Below are 19,837 nucleotides of genomic sequence, written 5' to 3'. Positions count from 1 at the left end.
AATGTGCTTAATGAAAATTTGTTTGCCATTGTTTACTAGGAAGAAATTAAGGTAATTTAAATGCAGAATTCCTTACCTGATAAATGACTTGAATCTCAGCTATAAATAAATAAAACAAGTGTTCAGAATCTTAGAGAATGAAAGGTTCCATAAGGACTGACAAATGTTTTAATAACACATGAATTTTTATGCCATTGGTGATATAACTGGAAATCAAAAAGTATATTAAATATGAACAACATATAGAAATATCATAGTTTATCATTTCAAATTTTTTTATTTCTGCATATCTAAACGAACATATGAAATTTGAGATTGAAAACATCTCATTCATTATTCAAACCTTATTTAAAACAACTCTGCACAAACCAAGAAAGAGGAATTTTCACCTCTTTCTCATATAGTGATAGAGAAATGATGACTGGAGTCATTTATCATTTATGTCATTTTCCAGGAGCAATGCAACTCAGGGCAAGAGCTAAGGGAACCAGTATCTCAAATTTTAAGAAACCTACGGCAAAATCCAGCAATCAGATATTCTACTTTCTCTTGTCATCCTGAAATAATATTCCTTTTCTGAAAACCTTTATCCTAGAATCCCTCAAATTTCAGATGATTTCCAAGCCAGAATTCATAGAGGAAACCAAGACCCTTGAGTAGCCTCAGATGTTGGGAAAAGAGGCCAGAACCATGAAAACATTCATGTCAAAGTTGGAATTAGTTCACTAACTAGCTGAAAAAGAGGCTCAGACACCATCCATAACATGACCATCAAGGTGAAATATTTTTAAAGATTAGAATGAAGTGACAGAAGATAAAGCAGATGAGAAAGAACATAAAGAAGCCTGGCAGCAGATATGAAGTTCGGCAATGGGTATTCAGATAGGATGAGAGAAGCGTGCCAAGTTAATGACCGTAATCTTCTCCAGTTCAAACCCTGCTTCTAAGGTGATCACTGTATGATGTTAAAAGGATGTTCCCCAGTATGATTAGGGAATCTGGGTAAGCTGGTAGGGAGCAAGGGGAATCAAAACCTGTCAGGTCTAGGACCACACCATCCACCATATACAGGCACTGCCCTATTCAGGGAAAAAACTGAATAGGGTGATTCACATTCACCAATTTGAATGTGATTGACATTCAGAATGGTCTTGAACCAAATCAATTTAAATCTTGTATGTTTTGTTCTGACACGAAAAAAAAAAAAAGAAGTTGGGTAGTTTACAAACGTTTCCATTAAAAATAGTTGAAAATGGTTTTTATAAAAAGACGTTAAGTGGCAAATAATCCAGGAAAATTTCTTATCTAATGTCTAGCCAATATGGTTTCTATCCTTTGACTGAAATCCCTGCCTACAACATGGAATCCATATTGCTTGAATTTTTGAGATCTTCTAGTAAATGCTGGAGGAGAAAACTTCTTAATCAATGAATTGCTCAATTAATAACAGAAGTTCTATTATTTCTTTGATTGGTATACTCCTTTCATATCTTACTTATTTGGCATTTTCCTGAATTGTTAAAATATTAAAAATTATTTATCAAAGCAGAATTTTGCTGTCATCATTTGGGACAACTTTTTTTCTACATCATAATTTTATGATTAGGGAAAAAGTTATGTAGATAATAAGAGTGACTATATCTTAGACTTGAGATCAATACAGATAAGGTTCAATATATATTTTAAATATATACTCAATATGCAACCTGAGAGGTCTTAAATTATTAGTATATTTTATATTATTTCCAAACTGAGCTTGGAAACCATTTTTTTTTTTTTTTTTTGTTTGTATGTTACAGGGACTTATCTCATGCATAGTTGTCATAACTTTTTAAAAGAAGGTAAGTATCAGTAGGAAAATTGGAAAAAAAAAACCCTCATATCTTTAATGATAAATTAATTCTGAAGAAAGTAAAATTACATTAAAAAAGACATTATTGTTTAGTTCTCACAATACTATGTTTAAACAATTTTTCCAATGGATTTATGCTTTTTGAGGTACACTTACCCTTTCTCCTTACTTGAAATTTATAATGTCTTCATTTTTTAATAATTTATAATTTGATTACCAAAATATTCCATTTTGTACCCAATAGAGCCATGGTGTTTTAAACAATAAAACTTTTTTTTTTTAACCTAATAGAAATAAACAGACATTTATTGGTCTTTAAATAATAACTAGTCTCTAGAAATTTTGTCAGTTAAAATATGACTCACCAAAACCTTTCAACTTTATGTCATATTAATAAACTAAAATAAAATAGTCACAAAACTTTTTACACATCAGATATTTAGATTTCCAGGTCTGAACTCAGATAATACATACTTCTCTCATTGGTGTCCTTCAAAGGGTCACCCATTTTTTTGCATTTTCTCAAAGCTCACGCTGCTGTAAGAATTGTAACTTTGGTGCAGTTTCCATAAACCAATTAACTATGGTGTTTATCTGTTCCAAGAAGGAGGGGGATACAGACAGAGCGAGGGAGGAGGGACCCACACGTGAGGGAGATGGAAGCTGAGTTCACAGGCTAGCAGATTCTAGGCCCAGCAGAATCCGGGCTCAGCCTAATGAGCAGAATCAGGCAGCTTTAATTCATGTCCTCTTTTTTTTTTTTTTTTTCCTGTCTTCCTGACCACAAAAGGGAATACAGGAGCCTGTTTAGGAGGGGGTTAGATTAGTCCTATGTGGTCAAAGGGAACAATACCAACATGTTAGTTGATCAGAAAGATGTTTTCACACTGTTTCCCATAGATGGTCCCTGGAGACGACTTTCTTTCTCTCTCTCTGTCTGTCTCCCCTTTTTTTTAATTACCAAGCATGACATTCATGGTTATTTCTTCTCTCCACCCACTTGACTACAAAGGGTCCAGCGCTCCGGCCCCTTGTCGGCCAGGCCTGGGGGTGGAAGTGACAGAAGGCTGGCCTTATTTACCTTCGCGGCTTCCCGGTGTAATCTGGTTAATCATGTAGCTAATGGGAGGACACGGCGGGTCCGCACACACTGCGCGCCACAATGAGGACTCATTCATATTTAATACAATGGAGTGTTTAAGTCATTCCACGCCTTGCGGAGAAGATTGGCTTTCTTTGTGTGATGTCTCCTGAGAGGCCGCTCCCCCTCCTCCCCTTTCAGACAGGCATATGTTCCAGCTCCTGTCTGCTGCAGCTGGTCAAGGAAAGAGCAGGCTTCTTCTTCTTTTTTTTTTTTTTTTTTCTCCGAACCAATGAATTGATGGCTGCGGTGTGAAATGTGGGCTGGAATGGTCCCCTCTGCCCGGCGGATGCATATATTAGCCTTTGCCATTCTAATATTTCACAGCAAGACGGCTTCCGAGGAAGCGGGGCTCATGTTCCTGAAGTTTGCCATTGTGTCACGGCAATCTGTTGAGCACAAAAGAAAAATAAATCAATAAAAGCCAGTGAGATGTTGACCTGGTCCTCTTATCCTACATGAGTAGGGTGTTCTTGCAGCGGGGCTGGGGAAAGAAAGGGAGTGCTTTGAGGGGCGGGGGAAATATTCTTACTCCACACAGAATTTTGAAACAACCAAATTGGAAGAGAATCTCATCAACACAGGACCGCTTGGCCCTCGGATCTGATTTTAGCAGGGGGGAAAAAATGAGGACTCATTAGTCCTAATGGGGTAGATAGTAGATACACAGATTCTGTCACACCCCACTGGATAAATTGACATTTTTGAGAGTGATGGAAATTAATGACTTTTGATTTCTGAAGTAGAGGTTTTAATGATCTTAATTCTTTCATTTTTTTCAAATTTGGTTCAGATTAAAAAAGCGAAATACTGTATCTGTCATCCTCTACCTTCAGTAGACCACTATTACCCAGCCACCTCGATGAGATCTGAGTCAGAAAAATAAGGTGCCACCTCTGCTTACATAGTAGGGGATTTTAAACTATTTGTCTAATAATGATGAGCTTTTGAAAGGAAAAAGTGAATCTTAACATCTTAACTCTCAAATATTGTGAGATTGCCAAAGTCTCTTAAGTTCTAAAATCTTTCATAAACTCAAGAATCTCAATTCCTCTGGGTATGAGATCTTGTGCAGTGAATTTTAATAAGAAGGGTCATGATGAAGTGTTTCTGTTTAGAACAACAAATAAGCAAAAATCTTAAGATGATGAGTTTGCATTTGCAGCTGCAGTAGTTTTGATTCAACCAAACAAATAATCTGTTCAACTATAAAGTAATACTAGCTATGTACATATAAATAAGCCCTACTCTCAGATTAATGGAAAAGGGTGAATTATTGACTATCAGACTATACAATGAAAGGAGATGATTACATTTATTTTAAAACTAAGGTAGTGTTTCCCTGGTCTAGGGTCATGTTGATATGATATAGCGCAAAGAAAGGATTAGACTGGCTAGTTGAATCCATCCCTTGTAGTCATATCAGTAATAGTACACTCTACCATGTTATCCAGAAAAGAAGTCATCGACACAGCTTTATGTGTTCCTGGGCAGTGGACCCTTAGCTGCCATCGTATTGTTTAATTTTTCCTTGCAAAAGAATTTAGCAGTTGTTTTGGCTGATTCTATAAACCACACGTGAAAATTGCTTGTGCTCTCTCCTCCTTATACAAGGCTCTGTTGCCTCTTAGAGTCAGGAATTGATGTGACATGAGTTGTATACAACGGCTCTTATTTTTGTTCAAAGTTCATACACAAAATTACTCTAAATGGTGAAAAAGAAGGTACTGACTACATGTCCTTGTAACTTTTATGTATTAATTGAGAAAAAAAATCTTTAAAAAGCAAATGAAAGAAGTTAAAATGAATGTGTACTTCTAAATGTTATTTAATCACAAGGGGAAAAAAAACAGTGTAGAGATTAGCCAAGATTTTTCTGTGAATGTGGGAATAGGTAAAATAGAGAAGGAGAGTGTAAACTCTGTAGGAAGGGCAGTCTTAGACCTCTTAAATTAACTTTGCTCAAATACAGGAAACCAAAGTGAACCAAAATTTTAATTAAAGTTTTTTCTTGCAAGCCCGTATCCACCCCCTACCTCTCTTTGCCTCCCCAACTGAGAGGCTTCATCCCCTCACCCTCCACTTCATTAGAGCCTTAACAATCCATTATCCATTTCCTAATCCTCTACTGCTCCAAGAGTGGGGTTATTAGAGTACTTGAAGGGATGCTGTCATTGTGATGGAGGTGTGAATTGATCACTAAGATGACAACTGGTGACAAGTGTGGTTTATTAGACTGCTACTTTGCCTCTTAATTACAACTGATTAGCCTGCCTGTTGGAGGTGGAAAACAGAAGAATTAGCTGCTTCTGTTCTTGCTGTCTACTATAGTACCTTTTTGTTTTAATTTCCTTTCTGATGTGATCTTTTTTCCTCCTTTTCAAAACACCTAGACATTTCCCAAAGACCACAATAAGGTTTCTTATTTTGCAAAATGAAGTGCTTTATTCAAATCTGTGTCCAAAAATCTATTAGATTTTCCAATGTAAAAATGTTTATTGAAATTGATTTCAAGAAGATGTAATTTTAACTGCAATTTACCATCTTTAATTGAGATACTACTTTGAGCTTATTTTTCTTAGTCTTAGGTCTTAAATCAAGTAAGGTTTTGGGAAGAACAATCATAATGTCTGCTACTTGATTGTTTCATATTAAAGGATAGAGCAAATTGTAGTTTCTATGTTCATTCATTTGCTCAAAAGTAATTTAAAGACTAATAGCTTACCTATGAACAAATATGGTGTATACTTTTACTGAGGTTAGAATGCAAGGCATGAATGCATAAAGGTAAGCCTTGAATCTACAACTGACACCAAGAACATTTTAAAAGATTGAATGCTTTTGTTTATACAATGAAATCCATCCAAATTAAATGGGCTTTGTTTGTTCCTTTTCTCACTAAACTGACTGATTTTTATTAAGTTTTGCTTGAACTAACAGCTTTTTTCATCCTCCTATCACTTAATCAGATCTTGACATACTTGTTCAACATTCAATACAGCGAAACTAGAGATGGTAATAGCCAATCAGAATATTTAAAACAGAGCACTATTATGACCAGATTCTTATTTAGCAGGTAAAAATTACTTTTTTTTTTTTTTGCTGATAACTTACTGTCTTGGTTTTTTCACTTAGAGTGCATATTAAAATTCTGATTTTAAAACTTACATATTTTAAACATATAATTCAAGTATAATAGACGTATCAGTAGGAACTCAAATACTGTGAAAACAGCTTCCCTGGTGGCTCAGATGGTGAAGAATCCACCTGCAATACAGGAGACCCAGGTTCAGTTCCTGGGTTGGGAAGATCCTCCAGAGAAGGAAATGGCTACCCACTCCAGTATTCTTGCCTGGAGAATTCCATGGACAGAGGAGCCTCGCAGGGTACAGGCATATCAGTAAGAACTCAAATACTATAAATAATTATTTTTCTTTAGAATCTAGCCACAATATACAATGAACATCTAGATTTCCCTTCCCTTTGTATTCACATATTCCTGTTTTAAGTTCAACTCAAAGAAATAAAGAAGAAGGATCACTACCTAACAGATAATAGAGAAAACTGGCCTCATGACAGATATCAAGGGGGGAAAATTGGCCTAGTTATCCTCAGTACTAATAATGGACCTTTGAAATAGTATTATCACTTTTGGTTATAAAATATTTATTCTACACAGATCAAAATGGGCAGTGAGAACTGATGTATATTCAATAATTGAAATTTCAACATTTATGATAATTTTTTACGAATTGTAATTATTTTTTGCAACAAATTTTATCGAGTCATACTGTGTTAAAGCTGGAAGACCCATTGGAAAACAGACCAATCCCTCAGAGTGAATGCGGGAGTTTCTCCAAGTGTTAAATTTAGAGCTAACACATGACCAAGCAATTTAGCTCCTAGCTATTCACTTAAAAATGATTAAAAATATATCCACACAAGAACCTTTATTTGAATGTTCACAGTAGCATTATAATATACAATACCCTACAAGTGAAAACAATTTAAAGATCCATCAACTGATGAGTGAGTAAAAAATGTATAACTGTACAATAGAATACTATTTGGTGGTACAAAGAACAAAGTATTAAAACATGCTGAAACATTGGATTAGCCTTAAAAGCATTATGTTAGGTGAAGGAAGCTAAAACTTAGACAGAAAGCTAAGAGATATTAAGGTGTTTTTTCACTGTTCCTGCCTAGGGCTATTATGACAGCCGACAAAAACTATCCCATCCAATTAGCAACATCAGGTCGGAGTGAGGGAAACATCTGCTAACCTTACCCAGGTAACACTTTGATAGAGTTATATCTTTTTTTATTAAATTGAAGTATATTTGGTGTATAAGAATCCACCTGTCAATGCAGGAAATGCAGGTTCAATCCTTGGGTAGAGAAGATCCCTGGGAGGAGGAAATGGCTCCCCACTCCAATATTCTTGCCTGGGAAATCCCATGGACAGAGGAGTCTGATGAGCTACAGTTCATGGGGTCACAAAAGAGTCGGACATGACTTGGTGATTAAACAGCAAGAAACAAATGATATGTAATAGGTATACAATATATGATGCACAATTTTTAAAGATTATACTCTAGTTGTAGTTACTAAGTATTTACTATGTTCTGCATGTTGTATAATCCTTGATCATCTGTATCTCTTAATCCCCTACCCCTATATTGCCGTTCTCTCATCCTCTCTCCCCACTGGTAACCACTAATCTGTTGTCTGTATCTGTGAGTCTGCTTCTTTTATATTGTATTCACTAGTTGTATTTTTTTAGATTACATATATAAGTAATATCATACAGTATTTGGTTTTCTCTCTTTGACTTATTTCTCTTAGCATAATGCCCTCCAAGTCCACCCATTTTGCTGCAAATGGCAAAAATAGATCTACCACATGAGCCAGCAATTTCAATCCTGGGTATATAAAAAAAAAAAAAAAAAACAACACATGAATTTGAAAGGATACATGTATCCTAATATTCATCAGTATTGTTTGTAATTGCCATGATATGCAACCAAGCTAAGTGTCCATCAATAGATGAATGGATGAAGAAGACATGAGCTATATGTGTATGTGTGTGTGTATATATATATGCACAATGGAATACTACCCAGTGATATATATATATATCTTAAATTTACTTAAACCAAGCAGTTTACTGGTTTTGATAACCTAATGTGATTGATTACAAAAAGACACTATGCTGCATAAGCAAACATTTTCTACTAGTTTGTTAGTTTGTTTTTCTCATTTTAAACTAATGAATTGAGATCCTAGGTTATATTTATGGCTTTTATGGCTTCTAATTACTATAAATCTGGTCACTTGTGCCTGAGATACTGGAAAAAAAAAAAAAAAACCTTGTCTTTGGTTCTGAAAAGCTGAGATTTAGGTAAAAATAGGATGAGTTTTCAAAGGTAGTTGAGGAAAAATTCAACTTTCTATGTTGAATTCAACTTTCTCTTCATTCTGTGTACTGGATATCTTTGAGACTACAACATTTTCAAAAGTTTGTCTTCAAATAATTTTCAGGTGGTTCTTACTGGAGAGAAAAGTTTGAATTGTTTCTGTTCTCCGAACTCCACTGTATTCTTACTTGACTAGCTGCTTAGTTTTTCATTTGCATCTCTATATCCTTTTGATTCATGGCAGAGAAAAATGATGCTGTCCTGAGAAACAAGAAACTTAGGTCTTCTTGTAATAGCTGAGAAAAATTGACTGCAGCATAATCTTTATGGTTCTTATTTTAGAATTAAATAAGAAATCAAATTAATCAGTGATGCCCAAAACTGTCAGTACATCAGACTTCCCAGGAGAGCTTTAAGAACACAGATAAGTAGGTAGATAGATGGAGATAGTTGTATCTATATTTTTTATTGATTTCTCTATCATCTTTCTAAGGATATTATGGAGATACAGACATAATGACATAAATGTAGATACACAAACATCTCTTCCCATTATCCAGGCATGTTAAATGAAGACCCTGCAAATAGGACTCAGGGGTCATATTTAAAAGAGCACCCCAATGGCACCCCACTCCAGTATTCTTACCTGGGAAATCCTGTGGGCAGAGGAGCCTGGTGGGCTGTAGTCCATGGGGTCACAAAGGCTCAGAGACAACTGAGCGACTTTCACTTTCACCAAGTCCTTACGCTTAGCCAAATAAAGCATCTCTGAGCTTGTTCATCCCTTTAATTTTGTCTTTTTGTTTTATTGGTTTTGCCCAAGAAGGGTCTTTAAGTTGGACTTGTAAAGGGCTTGGCCTCTCGTTGACTCATTTTCCTTTCTCAACCTATACCCCTCAGATTCCCACGATCAGTACGGGATCGGAAACAAACCATGAGGTGAACCTCATTCCACATTTCACTCCTTCCTCTTTTGCTGATACTAGAGTCCTTACCTACGTGTTTTTCTCCATTTACCTTACAGTATTGATCCTTCAGGATGTCCTTCTGCTTGCACAATTAGCAGGCTGCAGCTATACAAATCGCTGACACCAGGATTCTACCGTAGTATCACATACAACACACGCATAACCACTTGTGCTTTATTAAACTGCTTGCCAATCAGATTACAAATGTTGCTTCAAGGCCTTTCAGCCTGCCAAGCTCTTCTGAATCTATTTTCTTGATGCACCAGCACCTCTCACAGCTCAGGTGCCTGGACAGCCAGTGAATGCTGATTTTCATCCCAAAGACTAGTAGACCAAGTCGATACTCTTGCTTGTGTATGTTCACCAACAGGGGGTTTCATAACAGCAAATATTCTAAGGTAATCTCAAAGCCTCCTGTTAATCAAGAATTGCAGACTACCTGTCTACCAAACCAGCATGGCTAATTTGCATATTATCCCTTATAATCACTTTATTAACTCCTGTCCATCCTCTGTGTGGTGGAGGTGCTAATGAGCAGTGAAATGAGTTAGGCGTAGGAAGTACAAGGCATCAAGAAACATGATAATTAGTCCCCAAATGATGGAAATTGAGAAGGGGTTTACACGTCCATAGTCTTTTCTCATTTCCCCTGCTTTACTTCTAATTGAAGACAACAAAGGTACTTGATTGCATTCAACAAATATTCACTCAGCACCTACCATTGGTCAGAACCACACTCAGGGCTGACCAGTTACAAGGAAAAGTAACACATGTCACTCATTCTACACGCTGTGGGGCTAGTCAGTGTACAAAGGAAGATGAGACACAAACAGATGCTAAGATCAAATATGGTACATTTTTCAGGTCTTTACTGCCCACATTTTTTTTTCTAGAATTTGACAGATTGAGTTGAATACATGTCCCCACAAGGGTATATCATCTGAAAGTGTTGATATAAATTAATGTACTCAGCAGCATAGCCAATATAGAATGATTTAATTTTTAGCTTTTGTTCACAGTATAGTCTTATCTGTGTTGATGAATCAGTTGATATATAGATGGTAGATATGAAGGTTATATAGATAAATATGAAGATTATATATTTAGATAGATTGATATGCTGCAGATATCTTTTACCATTATCCAGGCTCACAAATAAATATTCTGGGAAGTGAGCCCAGGGATCTGTATTCAAAGCAATTCTCAAACCTTTTCTTAGCGAAGTCTGAGATGCCCTGGACTTTATGATTTCTTAGATCCCTTCAGTTATTAAATTCTGTCATACATCAGGCATAATAATTATGCATTCAAAAACTTGCAGAAAGTTTGAAGTTTTTTTTTTCACAGCTTCCATGAAGAAAGTTTAAGTGTACTTTTTTGTGTTGTGAATTTTTTTTAAATTATTTAATTTCATTTGAGGCTAATTACTTTACAATATTTGGTAGTTTTGGCCATACATTGACATGAAATAGCCACGTGTGTACATGTGTCCCACCATCCTGAATCCCCCTCCCACCTCCCCCCGCCAACCCATCCCTCTAGGTTATTCCAGAGCACCAACTTTGGGTGCCCTGCTTCATGCATCGAACCCGCAGTGGTCATCTATCTTACATATGGTAATATACTTGTTTCAATGCTATTCTCTCACGTCATCCCACCCTCACCTTCTTCCACATAGTCCAAAAGTCTATTCTTTACATCTGTGTTTCTTTTCCTGTCTTGCATATAGGGTAGTAGTTACTATCTTTCTATATTCCATATATATGCCTTAATATACTGTATTGGTGTTTCTCTTTCTGGCTTACTTCACTCTGTGTAATAGGCTCCGGTTTCATCCACCTCATTCGAACTGACTCAAATGCATTCTTTTTTTATAGCTGAGCAATATTCCATGGTGTATATATACCACAAGTTCTTTATCCACTTATCTGCTGACGACATCTAGGTTGCATCCATGTCCAGACTATTGTAAACAGTGCTGCAGTGAACATTGGGGTACATGCATCTCTTTTTAATTCTGGTTTCCTCGGTGTGTATGCCCAGCAGTGGGATTTCTGGGTCATATGGCAGTTCTATTTCCAGTTTTTAAAGAAATCTCCACACTGTTCATCATCGTGGCTGTACTAGTTTGCATTCCTATCAACAGTGTATGAGGGTTCCCTTTTCTCCACACCCTCTCCAGCATTTTTTGTTTGCACACTTTTTGACGGCACCTTTTCTGACAGGCATGAGAAAGTTTGAAGCTTTAAAGATGATGATCAGTAGTTTTCCCTTGGGTCTGCTAACAAATACAGAACCAGAATTGCAAAACCCAGATGCATGCCTCTAAGTTTTGAGAAAGTTGTAGAATGTATTTCTACTACAATGAATGTAAATACTGTTATCACTATGAGACTAAAATACAAAAGCTATAGCTCAACATCAATAGTCATAATGGGAAAGAAAAGAGATTATGAGCTTTCATGCAGGAATTTTATAGTGTGGATATATCAAAAGGTGAAAAGAACACAGCCAGTTGTACAATTCAAATAGCAATACAGTATTTGGAAAAACACATACATTTTTAAAAATATGGCTGCTTTTAAAATTACCATAAGACATTTTATGCTACAGTAGTGATTGAACTTTGATAATTATTAACTAATACAATGTTGTCTGAAGCTGTTGCTGTTCTTTGGTCTGTCAGTCGTGTCTGACTCTTTCGTGACCCCATGGACTGTGGCCCACCAGGCTCCTCTGTCCATGGGACTTCCAAGATAAGAATACTGGAGTGGGCTGCCATTTCTTCCTCAAGGGGATCTTCCCGACCCAAGGATTGAACCCATATCTCCTGCTTGGCAGGCAGATTCTTTGCCACTGAGCCACCTGGGAAGCCCTGTTTTAAATTAATTACTTCAAATATGCCATCCCTGTTATGCCAAAGCATCTTCAATCTCAAAGTCCAGAGACTTAGATACCTGTGAATCTCCACGGCTCTGGGCAACCCATTCATCTTGCGCCATCCTTAGGAAAGGATGCTCATCTTTGCTGTATTTGGTGCCATGCATTCTCCAAACACCCTCTCATTTGTGCCCACAGAGCTGAAATCCATATTGTATGTCAACAGGAAAATAGAAAAGCTGTCAAGAAGATGCCTGTCTACGTGTCAGATGTCTACTATATACACTCCCATGTTCCTACTAAAAATAAAATTGCCCTTTTGATGAGTACTCAAAATATCCAGAGAAAGCGGATTTCAGAATATTTATATTTTTTAAATGTTTTGGAAATACACAGTTGAAATAATTTTCTTAACGTCTTCAGGGGCTTCCCTGATGGCTCAGCGGGTAAAGAATCTGCCTGCAATGCAAGAGACAGAGGAGACACAGGTTCTGTCCCTGGGGGGGAAGATCCCCTGGAGAAGGGCATGGCAACCCACTCCAGTACTCTCGCCTCAGGGACAGAGGAGCCTGGTGGGCTACAGTCCCCCGGGTCGCAAAGACTTGGACACAACCGAAGGGACTTAGCACACAGACACTGTCTTCACTGTTTCAGGAAAATGGAAATGTAAATAATTTCTTCGTATAATAAAACTGAAGATTAAAGCTTGTTTTTTTCAAATCTAATAATCTCTATTTAAGTGGTTCTTCCATACCCTCATGATCACGGAACATTTTTTCATCATGGATACAAATGCCAAGAAAAAGTTCCTTGCTATAGGCACCTAAAACAAATGATCTTTGAAAGAATCCCTCAGACAAGGAGACACTCAGTCACAGTGTCCCTCAGACACCGTTCCCTGGAGTCTGTATTTCAGTGACATTTATCCGTTGGGTCCTAAACCTTTAGTCACTTTCCTTGCTTCTCTGAAGTCACCTAATACATCTTCTCAGCTGGGCAGGGTCGATGTGAGCCCTGTATTCTGCTCTGGGACTGAATGATTTAGTGAGTCAGTGGAGGATTACCTCGTAGGTCTCCATGCATCTGAAGGGATAGTCTATTTTCAGAACACTCTAAGTGCTTCCAACGTTAGCCAGAATTGGGAAACACATAACAAATAAAAATTATTTGGATACTTTGGTATATTGTTAATATATCTGTTTACTTTTTTGTTTGTGTTTTTTGTTTGTTTGCTTGTTCAGATCTATCCCATGTTTATTTTCTGATCCTCACGGGATTCACTGTCCATCTCCATGTGGACTAACATTCTACATGCCTTTTGGATTCCATACTGAACTCCACTGTGGCATTTAAAATGTGAACACCAAACCTTGGTCACTTTACCCTGACAACTGTAAATGGCTTTAGGAAAAGGAACAGGGAACATATTTCTATTTGGAGGAAACAGGGAGTAGGAAAATAAATAAGACAGGAGAGAAGTCCCTGAGAAACAGAATTATCTTTCATGTCTAGAAGGAAGTACTCGTAACTCAGTTTCGTCATTCTTACGGTAAGATTCGACCACTGGCTGACCCCTGTCTTAAACAGTCGTGTGTTCACAAGACTTGCATAGATTCTGCCCCTCTGTGGATGCATTTCTCAGCATCATGCAAATTGAATGTAGGGTATTCCCAGAAATCAGGATTTCTCCCTTAAAAGACAGCAGTTTTGATGTGTAAAGCTGGGAAAGTTCTGGTGAGATTGATGGTTCAGCTCAGAACTTTGACATTTGGATTAAAGCAGTACAGAAATGAATCTTGTATTTGACATTTAAAAGGGAGGCTTTTCTACTGCCTGTAGTTCCCTAAATCATACCAAAAGGAACTGCCATGACAGAACGGCTTGAGAAATCACTTTCCATTTGTTTCTATATTTTCCCACATTATGGCCAATGAATTGAGACTCAGAGTCATTACATACTTGGTGTCACAGCAACATACAAACTAGTGAAGCAATTCGAGAATACTAACAATTATTTGCTTTTTTATGGATATAATAGCAAAATTTGATTTGCCAACACATTCACTAGGATCTTTAAGAAAGCGTAACATTTGGAATGGCTTTCTTCCTTCTTATTGAATACGAGTATGTCTTTGGTTCTTTTTGAGAAATAGGGCAAGTAGTAGATAAGCAAGAACTGCTACAATTTGAATGTTGAGAAAAGAGAATTTCAATGAGTCTACTTGAGTGTTTCAGGTAAATAAAACACTTAAGAGTCTTTACTCTGAAATGAAGCAATATATCAGCTTGGTAATTATAGTTATAAGACCACACAAATTCAACATCAATTAATACTGAAGTCCAATGTTTTTATTAAATTTAGGAAGATACTTTTCTCTCAAAATTTTAGAAAGGCTAATTTTGAAATTATTTTCTGCAAAAAGTTATAGGTATCTGTAAGGACAAAATATACTCTCAAATACCATGGATTTGAGTTTTCAATAATGAAGAATAGCCTGGGGAATATTAAAGTGCAAAATTTATCTCTGTTAGGTTATTGAAGAAGATTCTTTATGTACTTATGTGTGCTGCACTTTATATCTTCTTCCTTGCAGTCGTAGTTACAATTAAGTCATTAGTAAAATTGTCAATATAATATGATATTCTTTACCAAAGGCTTTTAAAACAATGTTATAGAATATATATGTATGTATCACTTAAAGAATCTAAAATAAATGATTGAGTTTTCTGAAGCTAAAAATATTGATTTTAAAAAACATACTTGAAATTGGAGCTGTACCTGAGAAGATTGATTGTCTATTTAACATAGCTTTAAGGCAACAAGATTAAAATAAATGGGTAAAAACACATTCACCTCGTAGCTTTCTCTTGGGTTCATCTGTGTTGTATGAATAGAACCCTCCTTGCCACCCTCTTCAATACAGCAGCTCCCCGTTTCACCCCATATTCCCTGTGTCCTCATATCACACCTAAATTATTCATTCACTTCATGAATAGAAAGAATACCCTTGTCCTAAAGCACATTTGATCTTTAAAAAAGAAAACATTTTTTTCCCCTAAATAAATGTCTTTGGGTTGTGTTTTAATGTTAGGGTAATAAAACTTGATATACACAGTGATTGTACTTCTTCACATCTCATTTAAGTTATTCATATTTTTACACATTGTTACCTTTTTAAGATTTGGAGCCGTCTTCTATAGAAAAGAGAATACCTTTATCGAAATATTTGTTATAAGATAAGTACGTGCTAGTCACTATGTTAGGCGCTGTGTATTCAGAGAAGAAAGATGACATAATCTCTTTTCCAAGGACCTCGTGGAAGTCTGTGAGGAGGCAGGCAAAGCCACCATCCTGGGAAGGAGGGGCGGCGGCTGAAGACAGGCAGGCACAGCGTGCTGTGAGCGCCCATAGAGAGGGCAGCTTGACCGGAGACAGAGAAGACCCAGGGGAGAGAGCAGACACAAACCGATTGTGAAGGATGCTAACTAACTAGAAGACAAGGCCGCGGAACCAGGGCAGCCAGATAATCTGGGATATAGAATGCGAACATAACAAAGCTGATATCATTTGCTATTTCTTTTTTCAAAATTTCAGGGAACATTGATAGATATTTTTCCCCCAAAGATGGGAGCATAATTAAACAAATGCACCTCTCTTATTGTGGGGCAATGAAACAGAGGCTTGCTCATGAGATCAAGAGGCATTATTTCTAAGAAAAAGAAAAGCCTCAAAATTCTAGGCATATATATGTATGTATAATTTGCACTTAAGCATTCATTATACTTCTCAGAAGGAAAAACAAAGGTGTCACCCAGGAAACTCTTGTTTTCTGGTGAACTTTTGTCAAGATTTCACATTTCTTTACTATCATCCTTATTTGTACTCACAATTGCAACTTCAGTGAGTTCATTAAATGCATACATAAAACCCTCCTCTGAGGAAAATGATTGGTCACAATTAATACCAGAATCAATCCACTTGTATAAAATTGAAATAAAAATAATAAAAGGTTTAGCTTATATTTTTCTAAAACAGGGTATAGAGGAATGAAATTACTAAATGATGAGAACTCGTGATGCATTGAAATATACTGTAAAAAATGACTGAACTGTCATTTACCTTAGGAATTTCATGAGTCTAAGTAATTTTGTATTTAACAGACATCTTTTCTCTCAAAGTTCTTTTTTTTATTTTAAATACTGAAACAAAAATATAACTGTTAGCACCTTAACATCATTTCTCCTTTAGTCCGTGGGTGTGTTTTTCATTGACTCAAGGATGTGGTAAGAGGCCTGTTCACTTGTTAAAGTGCCCTGGGACAACTAACTTTCATCTTGTCCGTCCTTAAAAGTGGGCACTTGGTTAAATGATTAGAAATACGTATGATCCAGATTGCAATAGTGCAGAGGTAGTGGGATACCTCTTTATGTATTGTAGATCTGCTGACTACTGAAAATGATGGGGTGAGCTCATAGAATAAGAAGCAAATTAATATTTCAATTCATATACTCCCTGAATACTATCCACTCTCTGCATAATTTTTCTTCATTATTCCCTCCTCATAAACTGCTTAAATTTAGGAAGTATATTGATTATGCCCAACACTTCTAGTCAGAATAAAGAGAAATAAGAAACCCTGATAGTGTTATTTCATAAAGCTATAAGACGTTTGCACAGAGGCTACTAGTAAAAAAAAACCGGTTGGGGAGAGGAACCCTGCTTCTCTAAAAATGTTTTTGAAATAAGACACAAAAGTCTTGGTTGATCTCTGGATAGAAAAGTAACCTAAGTAACGTGACTAAGACATCTGCAAACAGATTGCTGTTAGCACACGTTCTCCTAGGTACACAGTGAAAGCAGAACTACTAGAGGCACAAAAAAAGAAAAAGAAAGAAAGAAAGAAAAGAAATTAGCCACAAGCACCCTTTTATAAGTATCTGCTCTTGCTTTATCTTTACTTTATCATGGTTCTCAAACCGTGAGATTAAACTTTGGGAAAGCACCTAGAGGATCTTCTGAATGTATTAAAGAGAATATGACTGTAAAATCTAGTCCTATTTATTACAAATCCTGTTTTTAAAACCTTAATAGAACCCATTAATACGTCTAGAATTCCTTAGATCTTTATCTTGCCCCAGCTTTCCTCTTATCACTCTGTTTCATCTTTCACTGGAGTCCTGATCACGTGCACCCCATTATTAATTTTAACCTTTGAAATCCAGCCTTTCATTTCAATTGCTAAATTCATCCTATACCTATTTGACCAAACACTGAAGTTCTGAAAATAATCAATTTATTAATAAACTAGTTCTCTTTCCAATTTCTAAATTTCAGATACATTCTATTAATTTTTGAAATAGAGAAAATATAAATTTAACCATTCTTTTATGATTTCTCTTTGTTAGACTACTATGGAAATCTTTAGAACATCATTTTTTGTAGTGTTATTTCATGCATTAACAATTATATAACTTTTGAAAATCAGACTCCAGCCTGACACAGATATTTCTATCTGTCCATACTGCCTCTGGCTCTCATTTTCATGTCATTCATATACAAATCCATATAATGGTTTCCAACCTAAAATTTTGTCTTAATTTTTCTGTGTTTACTATATTGGCTTCTATACCACTCATTTTTGCAAGGTGGGTTCTCTGGAAGCAGACCCTGAGAGTTTGAAGTATTAAATGTTCATTAGGGATTAATGGCTGTAAAATCAGGGAGAAGAAAACAGTAACGCATACAAGAAAAGCTGAATGGTGAAGGAGTCATGGCGTGTCTGCCACCTGGGCCGGAAGATCTAGAGTACTGCCTGGCATAGTGCCCCTTCTCTGGCCCAGATGGCTCAGCCATTCTCCTCCATCCTGCTGAGTCACAGGACTTGGGCTGCCTTGGGAAGGGCAGCTCTTTGAGGCTGAGACAGACTAGGAAGGCGTGGTCATTGGAGACGGCCTGCTGCCCGGAATCCCTACCAATGGGGCCTCCATCTGCATATCTACATCACTCATTATCTTTCAATTACCAGTGACCACAACCCAAGTCAAACTGGCCAAAATTCCTCCACCAGTTCCTTAGAAAATTAAGAATAAAACTACCACATGACCCAACAGTCCCACTACTGGGCATATATCCTGAGAAAATCATAATTGAAAAAGATACATGTACCCCAGTGTTCACTGCAGCAGTATTTACAATAGCCCGGACATGGAAGTAACCTGCTGCTAAGCTGGTGCTAAGTCACTTCAGTCGTGTCCGACTCTGTGTGACCCCATAGACGGCAGCCCATCAGGCTCCGCCGTCCCTGGGATTCTCCAGGCAAGAACACTGGAGTGGGTTGCCGTGTCCTTCTCCAATGCATGAAAGTGAAAAGTGAAAGTGAAGTTGCTCGGTCGTGTCTGACTCTGTGCGACCCCAAGGACTGCAGCCCACCAGGCTCCACCATCCATGGGATTTTCCAGGCAAGAGGACTGGAGTGGGGTGCCATTGCCTTCTCCAGGAAGTAACCTAGATGTCCACTAACAGATGAATGGATAAAGAAGTTGCAATACACATACACAATGGTATATTACTCAACCATAAAAAGGAAAATATTTGAGTCAGTTCTAGTGAGGCAGATATATATAATTCTTGTTACACAGAGTGAAGTAAGTCAGAAAGAGAAAAAGAAGTACTGTATATTAAGTGCATATATATGGAATCTAGAAAAATAGTACAGATGATCCTATTTTCAGGGCAGGAATAGAGATGCAGACACAGAGAACAGACTTGTGGATGCAGTGAGGGGGAGCATTTATTTAACAAATAAAGATGGTGGAAAAAATTTAGAGAGTAGCATTGAAATCATATACATTACCATATGGAAAATAGGCAGTGAGTGGGAAGTTGCAGTATAACACAGGGGGCTCAGCCTGGTGCTCTGTAACAACCTAGAGGGACGGGATGGGGTGGGAGAGAGGTTAAAAAGAAACAACAAAAAAGGAAAAATTCACTCTATCTTCCAGTCAGTGTCACTTATCTTTGTTTTGTAAGAGGTCAAATGCATTACCTTACTATTGACCCCTTATTTAACAAAATATCATGAAGGCACTTAATTGCCAGAAAGTATTACCACCATTTATAAAGCCAATTTTCTTTCTTCCCTAAAGATTTCCAGTCAGTGGAAAATCCTTTCAACCAGTCTCTCTTCTAGAAGAAATTTTGCTTGGAAATTTATTTTTTGCAGGCTTTCATTGACACCTCAAATCAGTATCTGAGATGTGCTCTATACTAGGGGAGATGGTACTTCAAGATTTGCCTTGGCTAGATATAGAAATTAAAGGTATGGACCAATTTTTGAATAAGCATGTAAATTCTTTTTTTATGTGCATTAGGAAAACATGCCTTTGAAACATCTTGCCAAAGGCTTTTCTGTCTTCTGGTTGTTATAGGAAAGCGTGGTCATCCCAGAGGGGTAAAAGAAACTGAACTGTGTCCCACCTTAATCAGATTCACAATCATGTCCTAATGTAATTTGTCCTAATCCATTCTAGAGGAAGACAACCATTTATGATTCCCAGAGACACGCGGGAATAAAAGTGA

This window comes from Dama dama, chromosome 7 (genome assembly GCF_033118175.1).
Source record: "Dama dama isolate Ldn47 chromosome 7, ASM3311817v1, whole genome shotgun sequence".
In the NCBI taxonomy this organism is placed as follows: Eukaryota; Metazoa; Chordata; class Mammalia; order Artiodactyla; family Cervidae; genus Dama; species Dama dama.
Note: the sequence above shows the minus strand (reverse complement) of the source record.